The 12,088-nt window shown below is 40.8% G+C and overlaps 1 protein-coding gene across 2 annotated transcripts in view; it reads right to left on the reverse strand.

Annotated features, from left to right (window-relative positions):
* Positions 1 to 12,088, reverse strand: part of PUDP (pseudouridine 5'-phosphatase) — a 441,859-nt gene that overhangs the window by 264,736 nt on the left and 165,035 nt on the right. Inside the window, exons 4-5 of one of the 2 annotated variants that reach the window (XR_002912965.3) lie at positions 8,344 to 8,522; positions 7,311 to 7,419 (exon numbers count right to left, since the gene is read on the reverse strand). The gene's annotated coding sequence lies outside the window, so the exon portion shown is untranslated. The remainder of the gene's footprint in view (positions 1 to 7,310; positions 7,420 to 8,343; positions 8,523 to 12,088) is intronic. The other variant, XR_008518006.2, reaches the window with a different exon arrangement.

Here is a 12,088-nt window from a genome sequence, read left to right on the forward strand (position 1 = left end):
GGAGGACTCTTTGAGCCCAGGAGTTCAAGGCCGCAGTGAGCTATGATTGCATCACTGCACTCCAGCTTGCATAGAGCGAGACCCAGTCTCTTTGTAAAATTTTTTGGAAGGTCTGCTATTATTTCAAGCTAAAAGTTTATACAGTAATTGCTTTGTGTTGTGTAACATTCTAGAATATGACATACCTACAAAAGGGCGTTTTAAATAAATTATTCCTTTTGGGCATAAAATGTGTGGGGTATAGGGGCCACGGGGTCCCCTGAAATTTCACTGAAAAATAAACTTACGAAAGGCAGATAAATAGGAGAAAAGACACACAAATCAATGTGTACACACAGGAGTCTTCAGAATGAAGATCAAAAGAAATATAACAATAATAAAATAAATAAGTCTGAGTTTGAATTAACACAATCTAGCAACGGAGTCATTCTTTGTCAATCATTTAGCCATTTTGAAAATCGCTTTGTAAAATTTTTTGGAAGGTATGCTATTATTTCAAGCTAAATGTTTATACAATAATTATTTTGTGTTGTGTAACATTTTAGAATGCAATGACTATCTGCAAAGGGCCTTTTAAATAAATTATTCCTTTTGGGCATAAAAAATAATTTTGTGGTGCTTTATGGGTAGGGAGGTGAGCAGTAGGGGGTTGCCGGATGGATGATGGATTTGAGCAAACCCAAGATTAGGAGGATCTATCTGGGGTAGGACCTGGCGGTACGCAGAATAGACTGGACTCCTATTTGGCCATAAGCATTGAGCCCCTTTGCATTCATTTTTTGAAACAAAATTGCCCTAGAGAATACTTATTCATCTTTTCAAAGACTAATGATTGCTCTCCAGGTGGCTCCAAACACAGATTTTCGGGATCTCATTTAGATGTATTAATATTAACTTAGCCAGCCAAGCTTTTTATCCATAAAGTTATACAAGAGGAGGAAAAGAGAGGACTGCCTGTATGATGGATAAGGTCAATAGATGTCAGAACAGCTGGGTGCAGTGGCTCACACCTGTAATTCCAGCACTTTGGGAGGCCAAGGTGGGTGGGAGGTTAGGAGGAGTTCAAGACCAGCCTGACAGTGAAACCCCGTCTCTACTAAAAATACAAAAATTCACTGGGCGTGGTGGCAGGTGCCTGTAATCTCAGCTACTCAGGAGGCTGAGGTAGGAGAATCGCTTGAACCTGAGAGGTGGAGGTTGCAGTGAGCTGAGATCACACCACTGCACTCCAGCCTGGGTGATAGAGCCATCTCAAAAAAAAAAAAAAGGATGTCAGAATAGCTTCAGCCCCTGTCCTATACCCGCTATGGGTAAAGGTCCCGCTACGGACAAGAGGATGCTGCATGTTCATGTGCCACCTGACAGATCCATTTATACAGACCTGACTTTTTTTCTGAGGCCTCTGTTCTGTTCCGTTGGTCTATATATCTGTTTGATACCAGTACCATGCTGTTTTGGTTACTGTGGCCTTGTAGTATAGTTTGAAGTCAGGTAGCGTGATGCCTCCAACTTTGTTCTTTTTGCTTAGGATTATCTTGGCTATATGGGCTCTTTTTTGGTTCCATATGAAATTTAAAGTACTTTTTTCTTTTTTCTTTTCTTTTTTTTTTTTTTTGAGACAGAGTCTCGCTCTGTTACCCAGGCTGGAGTGCAGTGGCGTGATCTCGGCTCACTGCAAGCTCCGCCTCACTGGTTCATGCCATTCTCCTGCCTCAGCCTCCCAAGTAGCTGGGACTACAGGTGCCCACCACACGCCCGGCTAATTTTTTTTTTTTTTTTGTATTTTCAGTAGAGATGGGGTTTCACCTTGTTAGCCCAGATGGTCTTGATCTCCTGATCTCATGATCTGCCCGCCTCGGCCTCCCAAAGTGCTGGGATTACAGGCGTGAGCCACTGTGTCTGGCCTAAAGTAGTTTTTTCTAATTCTGTGAAGAAAGTCAGTGGTAGCTTGATGGGGATAGCATTGAATCTATAAATTACTTTCGGCAGTATGGCCATTCTCACGATACTGATTCTTCCTATCCATGAGCATGGAATGTTTTTCCATTTGTTTGTGTCCTCTTGTTTCCTTGAGCAATGGTTTGTAGTTCTCCTTGAAGAGGTCCTTCACATCCCTTGTAAGTTGTATTCCTAGGTATTTTATTCTCTTTGTAGCAATTGTGAATGGGAGTTCACTCATGATTTGGCTCTCCATTTGTCTGTTATTGGTGTATAGGAATGCTTGTGAGTTTTGCATGTTGATTTTGTATCCTGAGACTTTGCTGAAGTTGCTTATCAGCTTAAGGAGATTTTGAGCTGAAATGATGGGGTTTTCTAAATATACAATCATGTCATCTGCAAACAGACAATTGACCTCCTCTCTTCCTATTTGAACACCCTTTATTTCTTTCTCTTGCCTGATTGCCCTGGCCAGAACTTCCAATACTAGGTTGAATAGGAGTGGTGAGAGAGGGCATCCTTGTCTTGTGCTGGTTTTCAAAGGGAATGCTTCCAGCTTTTGCCCATTCAGTATGATATTGGCTGTGGGTTTGTCATAGATAGCTCTTATTATTTTGACATACGTTCCATCAATACCTAGTTTATTGAGAGTTTTAACTTGAAGAGGTGTTGAATTTTATTGAAGGCCTTTTCTGCATCTATTGAGACAATCATGTGGTTTTTGTCATTGGTTCTGTTTATGTGATGGATTATGTTTATTGATATGTGTATGTTGCACCAGCCTTGTATCCCAGGGATGAAGCCAACTTGATAATGGTGGATGAGCTTTTTGATGTGCTGCTGGATTCAGTTTGCCAGTATTTTATTGAGGATTTTCACATCAATGTTCATCAGGGGTATTGGCCTGAAATTTTCTTTTTTAGTTGTGTCTCTGCCAGGTTTTGGTATCAGGATGATGCTGGCCTCATAAAATGAGTTAGGGAGGAGTCCCTCTTTTTCTATTCTTTGGAATAGTTTCAGAAGGAATGGTGCCAGCTCCTCTTTGTACCTCTGGTAGAATTCAGCTCTGAATCTATCTGGTCCTGGGCTGTTTTTGGTTGGTAAGCTATTAATTACTGCCTCATTTTCAGAACTTGTTATTGGCCTATTCAGGGATTCGACTTCTTCCTGGTTTAGTCTTGGGAGGGTGTATGTGTCCAGGAATTTATCCATTTCTTCTAGATTTTCTAGATTATTTGCATAGAGGTGTTTATAGTATTCTCTGATGGTAGTTTGTATTTCTGTGGGATCAGTGGTGATAACCTCTTTATAATTTTTTATTGTCTATTTGATTCTTCTCTCTTTTCTTCTTTATTAGTCTGGCTAGCAGTCTATCAATTTTGTTTATCTTGTCAAAAAACCAGCTCCTGGATTCATTGATTTTTTGAAGGGTTTTTCATGTCTCTATCTCCTTCAGTTCTGCTCTGATTTTAGTTATTTCTTGTCTTCTGCTAGCTTTTGAATTTGTTTGCTCTTGCTTCTCTAGTTCTTTTCATTGTGATGTTAGGGTGTCAATTTTGGATCTTTCCCACTTTCTCCTGTGGGCATTTAGTGCTATAAATTTCCCTCGAAACACTGCTTTAGCTGTGTCCTATAGATACTTGTATGTTGTGTCTTTGTTCTCATTGGTTTTAAAGAACTTATTTATTTCTGCCTTAATTACATTATTTACCCAGTAGTCATTTACAAGCAGGTTGTTTAGTTTCCATGTAGTTGTGCAGTTTTGAGTGAGTTTCTTAATCCTGAGTTCTAATTTGATTGCACTGTGGTCTGAGAGACTGTTATGATTTCCATTCTTTTGCATTTGCGAAGTGTTTTACTTCCAATTATGTGGTCAATTTTAGAATAAGTGTGATGTGGTGTTGAGAAGAATGTATATTCTGTTGATTTGGGGTGGAGAGTTTTGTAGATGTCTATCAGGTCTGCTTGGTCCAGGGCTGAGTTCAAGTCCTGAATATCCTTGTTTATATTCTGTCTTGTTGATCTGTCTAATATTGACAGTGGGGTGTTAAAGTCTCCCACTATTATTGTGTGGGAGTCCAAGTCTTTGTAGGTCTCTAAGAACGTGCTTTATGAATCTGGGTGCTCCTGTATTGGGTGCACATATATTTAGGATAGTTAGCTCTTCTTGTTGAATTGATCCCTTTATCATTATGTAATGCCCTTCTTTGTCCTTTTTGAGCTTTGTTGGTTTAAAGTCTGTTTCATCAGGGACTAGGATTGCAACCCCTGCTGTTTTCTGCTTTCCATTTGCTTGGTAAATATTCCTCCATCTCTTTATTTTGAGCCTATGTGTGTCTTTGCATGTGAGATGGGTATGCTGTATACAGCACACTGATGGGTCTTGACTCTTTATCCAATTTACCAGTCTGTGTCTTTTTATTGGGACATTTAGCCCATTTACATATAAGGTTAATATTGTTATGTGTGAATTTGATCCTGTCATTATGATGCCAGGTGGTTATTTTGCCAGTTAGTTGATGTAGTTGATGCAGTTTCTTCATAGTGTCAATGGTCTTTACAATTTGCTATGTTTTTGCAGTGGCTGGTACTGGTTTTTCCTTTCCATATTTAGTGCTTCCTTCAAGAGCTCTTGTAAGGCAGGCCTGGTGGTGACAAAATCTCTCAGCAATTGCTTGTCTGTAAAGGATTTTGTTTCTTCTTCACTTATGAAGCTTAGTTTGACTGGATATGAAATTCTGGGTTGAAAATTCTTTTATTTAAGAGTGTTGAATATTGGCCCCCACTCTCTTCTGGCTTGCAGTGTTTCTGCAGAGAGATCCACTGTTAGTCTGATGGGCTTCCCTTTGTGGGTAACCCGACCTTTCTCTCTGGCTGCCCTTAACATTTTCTCCTTCATTTCAACCTTGGTGAATCTGATGATTATGTGTCTTGGGGTTGCTCTTCTCAAGGAGTATCTTTGTGGTGTTCTCTGTATTTCCTGAATTTTAATGTTGGCCTGTCTTGCTAGGTTGGGGAATTTCTCCTGGATAATAACCTGAAGAGTGTTTTCCAACTTGGTTCCATTTTCCCCGTCATTTTCAGGTACACCCATCAAATGTAAGTTAGGTCTTTTCACATAGTCCCATATTTCTTGGAGCCTTGTTCGTTCCTTTTCATTCTTTCTTCTCTAATCTTGTCTTCACACTTTATTTCATTAAGCTGATCTTCAATCTCTGATATCCTTTCTTCTGCTTGATCGATTCGGCTATTGATACTTGTTTATGCTTCATAAAAGTTCTCATGCTGTGTTTTTCAGCTCCATTAGGTCATTTATGTTCTTCTCTAAACTGGTTATTCTAGTTAGCAATTCCTTTAACCTTTTTTCGAGATTCTTAGCTTCCTTCCATTGGGTTAGAACATGTTCCTTTAGCTCAGAGGAGTTTGTTATTACCCACTTTCTGAAGCCTACTTCTGTCAATTCATCAAACTCATTCTCTGTCCAGTTTGGTTCCCTTGCTGGCGAGGAGTTGTGATCCTTTGGAGAAGAGGTGTTCTGGTTTTTGGAATTTTCAGCCTTTTTGCACTGGTTTTTCCTCATCTTTGTGGATTTATCTACCTTTGGTCTTTGATGTTGGTGACCTTCAGATGGGGTTTTTGTGTGGACATCCTTTTTGTTGATGTTGATGCTATTCCTTTCTGTTTGTTAGTTTTTCTTCTAACAGTCAGGCTCCTCTTCTGCAGGTCTGCTGGAGTTTGCTAGAGGTCCACTCCAGACCCTATTTGCCTGGGTATCACCAGTGGAGGCTGCAGAACAGCAAAGATTGCTGCCTGTTCCTTCCTCTGGAAGCTTCATCCCAGAGGGGCACCCGCCAGATGCCAGCCAGAGCTCTCCTGTATGAGGTGTCTGTTGACCCCTACTGGGATGTGTCTCCCAGTCAGGAGGCACAGGGGATAAGGACCCACTTGAGGAGGCAGTCTGACCCTTAGCAGAGCTTGAGCACTGTGCTGGGAGATCCACTGTTCTCTTCAGAGCCAGCAGGCAGGAATGCTGAAGCTGCGCCCACAGCCGCCCCTTCCCCCAGGTGCTCTGTCTCAGGGAGATGGGAGTTTCATATACAGGCCCCTGACTTGGGCTGCTGCCTTTCTTTCAGAGATGCCCTGCCCAGAGAGGAGGAATCTAGTGAGGCAGTCTGGCTGCAGCAGCTTTGCAGCCAGTGAGCTCTGCCCCATCTGAACTTCCCAGCAGCTTTGTTTACAGTGTGAGGGGAAAACCGCCTACTCAAGCCTAAGTAATGGTAGATGTCCCTCCCCCAACCAAGTTCGAGTGTCCTAGGTTGACCTCAGACTGCTGTGCCAGCAGCGAGAATTTCAAGCAAGTGGATCTTAACTAGCTGGGCTCCATGGGGGTGGCATCCACTGATCTAGGCCACTTGGCTGCCTGGCTTCAGCCCTCTTTCCAGTGGAGTGAACGGTTCTGTCTTGCTGGCATTCCAGGAGCCACTGGGGTATGAAAAAAATCTCCTGCAGCTAGCTCGGTGTCTACCCAAACGGCTGCCCAGTTTTGTGCTTGAAACCCAGGACCCTGGTGGTATAGATACCTGAGGGAATCTCCTGGTCTGCGGGTTGCAAAGACCATGGGAAAAGCATAGAATCTGGGCCAGAATGCACCATTCCTCACGGCACAGTCCCTCACAGCTTCCCTTGGCTAGAGGATGGAGTTCCCCAACCTCTCGCACTTCCTGGGTGAGGCAACGCCCCACCCTGTTTCTGCTCACCCTCCATGGGCCGCACCCACTGTCTAACCAGTCCCAATGAGATGAGCTGGGTACCTCAATTGGAAATGCAGAAATCATCTGCCTTTTGCATTGATCTCACTGGGAGCTGCAGACTGGAGCTGTTCCTATTCAGTCATCTCGCCAGCCACCCAAGATCTTTTTTGAGGCAGAGTTTAGCACCTCTGTCCCAGCTCCTTCCTTAGAGAATTCTGAATGTGGGTTCCACTTAAAGAACAACACAGCATCAAGGGGCATCTGACCTCTGGTCATTTGGAGACTTCAACCCCCTATTACTTTCTGTAGATGAAAATCAAAGCTTCTGCTGTACTGTTCTCAGAGCCAAAGCCTGAGGTGAAACTCCTCCCCTCTGATTTTTTGAGCATGGAATATAAACAAAATAATTAGCCACTCAAGAGGCATTGCAAACATTAACTAACATGTAACCTTGCAAAACAGGGAAGGTTCTTATTTGTAAATGCCAATCACTACACAGAAAAACTCTAACGATTTATATCCTAGGCAACAGAAAATTGCTCTGTAAAAGAACTCTTCCCACATGTTTTACTAAATTTGCAATATTTGAGCTTGCATTTAAATAAATACAGAGTTTCCTACCTCTCTCTCAAGTGTCTCTTCTGCAAATCCATGCTCTTTTCTCCATGCCACTCCAGGAACAGGCAGGAAGAACCCAATCTCACCATGGGGACCAGAGACTGCCGCCTTACTTTAAAGGAGCAGAAAATGTAGTATCAAGGACACCTTCAGGATGTAGACACTAAGGTGACTGCTGGAATCATCTAAGAGGAGGGAGTTTTAAGCAAAACTTTGCTGCCCTGCAAGTCTGAAAATGACATTGTTGACCTAGAATCAATAGTATACACCTTCAAAGAATTTGTTCTCCATGACAAAGACCATTTCTGTGTTGACACGTACCTCTTCTAGTTTAAAGAATAATCAATGGAATAAATTTGAGACATCAGACTGTATTTTTGCACCCATGGAACAAATTATTATTTTCTTCCATTGGGGTTTGAATTTGTGACTTTGGACACCTTGACTATTAAAGGCAAGTGATATAAAGCTGAAATCAACATTACTAAAGTGAGAGCATCCCAGGAGTCACCACCTGGGACCTCTGCTTGGGTCTCCATGTGTTGTTGCTACTCAGATACTTGGACAGTGACTTGGCAGACCAAAAGCCAGGAAAAAGAGGCTCTACCAGCTAAGGCTAAAATGCTGATACCTTTATCTGGCCTGGCCATAGGAAGCTCTGCCATGGCAGAGAAAGTCAGCACTTGCATAGACAATGCATGAGCTAGCTCCACAGTCTGAATCTGAGCCTGTGCTCTGCGATTTTGTAATATGGACTTGCCAGGAAGATGTTCAAGAACATCATGGAACCTGTTTGGGTTCCAGGCCTTGGCTACCTCCTGTCCTTGCAAAACAAGTCCTTCACACGGTCCAGCCCTGCTAACCTGGACACTGGAGTCTGGGGCCAGAGTCCCAGGTTATCATAAAGTGGTACATGGCACTGATGATTCCTCACACAGAAGATGCCAATTAAACAATGCTTTAAACAGTGTGTGTAGGATTTGAACAAATTCCATGGCTATGGGTTCAAGGGCAGTCTAGTAACACAGAACCTTACCATAAACTCTATTTGCCTTCTTTAGTTTTTCAACCCAATTCTGCAGGGCACTCTGTGGTCCTTTGTAGATCATGTATCCTTGGAGACGTTTTGAGACATTAATGATCTCTTTGATGGAATCCATGATGGTTTTTGTGCTAAGTCCCATCTTCAGTAGGCAATGCCATGTAATGTTCTTTCTAAAAACGAGAGAGAGAGAGAGAACAACTTGGATTTACAATGTAGACACTATTTGTATTCATTTTTCCCTGTGCTGTTAACATTTTGGAAAAAAGTAGCTATTTGTTTAATTTTAGTTTAATTTGTTTTTAATACATGTGTATCGTTGTCCAGATTGTACTCACCATTAAGGAATGAGAAAAGAGCAATAGTTGACCCTATTAGGTCAAAGGTTGGTAAAAATGTTTATAATAACAGACAGATGACGTAACAAAAAATGAACAACAGTCATCTCAGACTTAAACAAAAAAGACATAATAAAATAAAAGAATAACTTAAAAACCTGTCAAGAATCAATTCTGGGCCATCTTAGCCAATGAATATTTTTACAGATAGGGATGGTCAGTGATCGTGGTACTGAGAAGTTGCCAAAAGCAAATGGGAAGACTGTTGCTGCAGCAGAAAGTGTGAATTGTATTCTACAATCTTGCTTTCTTGTCTCTTGATAAAACTGCTCCATTTTCCATTCCCAAGTCCATTCACCAGCCTCAGGACATCCAGATGTGGACCTCAAAGCAACTGATAACACTAATAGAATCCTTGCTTCTTAAAAAACCCAAGCAACTCAAAGCAGACACCATATACGCAGAAATCAAGGAGCACGTGCAGAGGATAAAACATTTTTGGGCAAGAAACAAAGACTTGTGGCTGAGGGTTGTTTCTAGATTAAAATTATGTTAATTAATACCTAATGTTACATAATGCAATAATACAATGTTATCATGCATAAAATGTCATAATTTGTTATGTCATGTAATAGTATGGTACCCTCCAAAGTGTGTCTCCTTACAGCTAAATTAGCATGCATTCAACAGCGCACATTAACATACCATGATTAAAGTATTTCAAAATAAATACCATGCAGGATCTTCTTTTATTTTGTTTAGCTCCTCGAATTATAGGTGGTCACTCTCTGTCCCCCACCACCTCCTCCACACACATCTGAAGGACACTCAGAAAGATACTCTCCATGAACATACCGGCGAAAAAAAGCAAGTGAAATTGCCAATTATAGTGTTCTAGATCCTGAGCAAGTTTGTTCCACAAAATCCTTGTAGATAAAAAATAAAATGGATAAATAAGCTGCTCCCACTTTGGAAATAAAGACAATAGCATAAAATGGTAATGAATGGTTGGTCTATAGGCACAAAAGGCATATTTAAGGAATGGGATATGAGGGGGAAGATATGTATAATAGAATCATTTTATTGGAAAATGAAACAGGGCACCTAGTTCCTGCTAAGCCTTTTCCAGAGACGGACAATTGATGCTAGGTCCCTGCAGAAAGCCAATAGGGCATTGCTGATAGGTGAGGACTAAGCAAAGCTTGGCTTCCAGTGTTTTTTTTTTAATTAATTAAAGAAATATGTTTATTATATTTAAATAAAATTTTAAAGCTTGAAAATATCAGAAAGGAGAAAGAATCGATAAAAATTGTCAAAGCAATTCTTTAAAAAGAGGCAAATAGTAGCTCTAGAATTAAAACTATAATAATCAGTATGAAATTTTTTTTCTATAGTTGAACTTTGGCTTCTGCTTTTAAAAACTATATTTTTTCTTTATTTTCTGATTTATTTTAGATTGAGGGGGTACATGTGCAGGTTTGTTACTTGGGTACATTGCAAACCCAGGTCATGAGCATAGTACCCGACAGGTAGTTTTTCTTCTTTTCTTTTCTCATTTCTCTTCTCTTCTTCTTCTTCTTTCCTTTCTTCCTTCCTTCCTTCCTTCCCTTTCTTTCCTCTCCTCTCCTCTCCTCCCTTTCTCTCCCCTCCCCTCCCTCCCTCCCTTCTTCCTTCCTTCTTCTCTTCTCTTCTCTTTTCTTTTCTCTGAGACAGGGTCTTGTTCTGTTACCCAGGCTAGAGTGCAGTGGTATAATCATGGCTCACTGCAGCCTCAACCTCCTAGGCTAAAGTGATCCTTCCACCTTAGCCTCTGCAGGAGCTGAGACTGCAGGCATGTGCCACCATACCTGGCTAATGTTTTAAATATTTTGTAGAGAAGCGGTCTTGCTCTGTTGCCCAGGCTGGTCTTGAACTCCTGGGCTTAAGAAATGCTCTCGCCTTAGCCTCCCAAATTGCTGAGATTACAGGCATGAGCCAAAGTTCCTGGCCTCCTTTTACAATATTAACTTCCTCCTTTGTTGTTGACCATTAGCACCTCCAATGGTAGCTCTGTTATCAGTTTCGCAGCACTCAAGGTGCGTTACAGCCGGCCCTCTGTATCCATGGGTTTTGCATCTGAGGATTCAACCAACTATGGATGAAAATAAAAAAAAAAACAAAAAAAACAAGACTGATTATGTCTGTACTGAACACGCATGTCCTTTTTTTCTTGTCATTATTCTGTAAACAAGAGAGTATAGCAACTATTTACATACTATTTACATTGTATGAGGTATTCTACGTAATATAAAGATGATTTAAAGTATATGGGAGGATTGTGTAGTTTATATGCAAGTACCACGACATTTTATAACAGGGACTTGGACATCTGTGGATTTTGGTATACACAGGGTTCCTGGAGCCAATCCCCCACAGACACCAAGGGAAAACTGCACTCTCTCCTTTGCATGGTGCTTTATTTCCCACTAGAGAAAGCATGAAAAACAGACGCTGTGTGATACTCATCTCCACATCACCCACACAACCCAGCATGAGACTGACAAAAGCTCAAGGCTCCATAAATTGATGTTGAATTGGATTGAATCTGAGCTTCAGCATCAACTAAATTCAAATCTTCACCCAAATCCTACGTGGCACAGAAATATTGACAGATAAGATGATGTGATGTCTGGGAATTACTTCAAAATGAGCCAGTTGGTGGGGGGTAATTGAAACAAGATTGGTCAGCAGTTGAGAACTGTTGAAGCTGAGTTACATCATGTTCATTGCCATTATTTTCTCTATGTTGTATATGTTTCTGTTTTTTTATTTAAAAAGGTTAGGAAGAAACCCCAATGTTTTAAAACTGGCAGGTGTTTAATAAAACTTTCCCTATATACTTATTGCTATGGCTTATCCACTAATAAGTGCTTCTTACCGTGGTTATTCCCATATTCTTGAATCAGCCGATATAGCATTTTTAGTGCCATTGTTAGTATAAAAAAATTAAAAGTTTCATCAGAAAGTCTCGCTTGAAAAATGCCTTCTGTTCCAAGAGCTAGAAATAATTACAAAGCCATTTTTTAACCCATAAATCCCAACCCCGATTTAAAAGTTATTTTTTCATTTTCCCTATGTTTTAAGGGAAAAGTAACCTCAGCCCCATCATTTCATATATTTTACTTCTTGGGCCATTTTAGAAATCATCTATTCCAGTCCAAAATTTTAGAGATGTGAAAATTGAGGTCAAGAAACATTTTTGCCTTTCCCCAAATCGTAGTCAATCGGAAAAAAGGCAAGGATTGGACACAGACCTTCAGATTAGGATTTTAAAATTCGTATATTCATTTTACAAGAGTTTAGTGCACATCTGCTAGATGCCGGGCAGAATAAACAATGCAGCCAAAGTCCAGGCCTTAATG

This window comes from Pongo abelii, chromosome X, assembly GCF_028885655.2.
Source record: "Pongo abelii isolate AG06213 chromosome X, NHGRI_mPonAbe1-v2.0_pri, whole genome shotgun sequence".
Classification (NCBI taxonomy): domain Eukaryota; kingdom Metazoa; phylum Chordata; class Mammalia; order Primates; family Hominidae; genus Pongo; species Pongo abelii.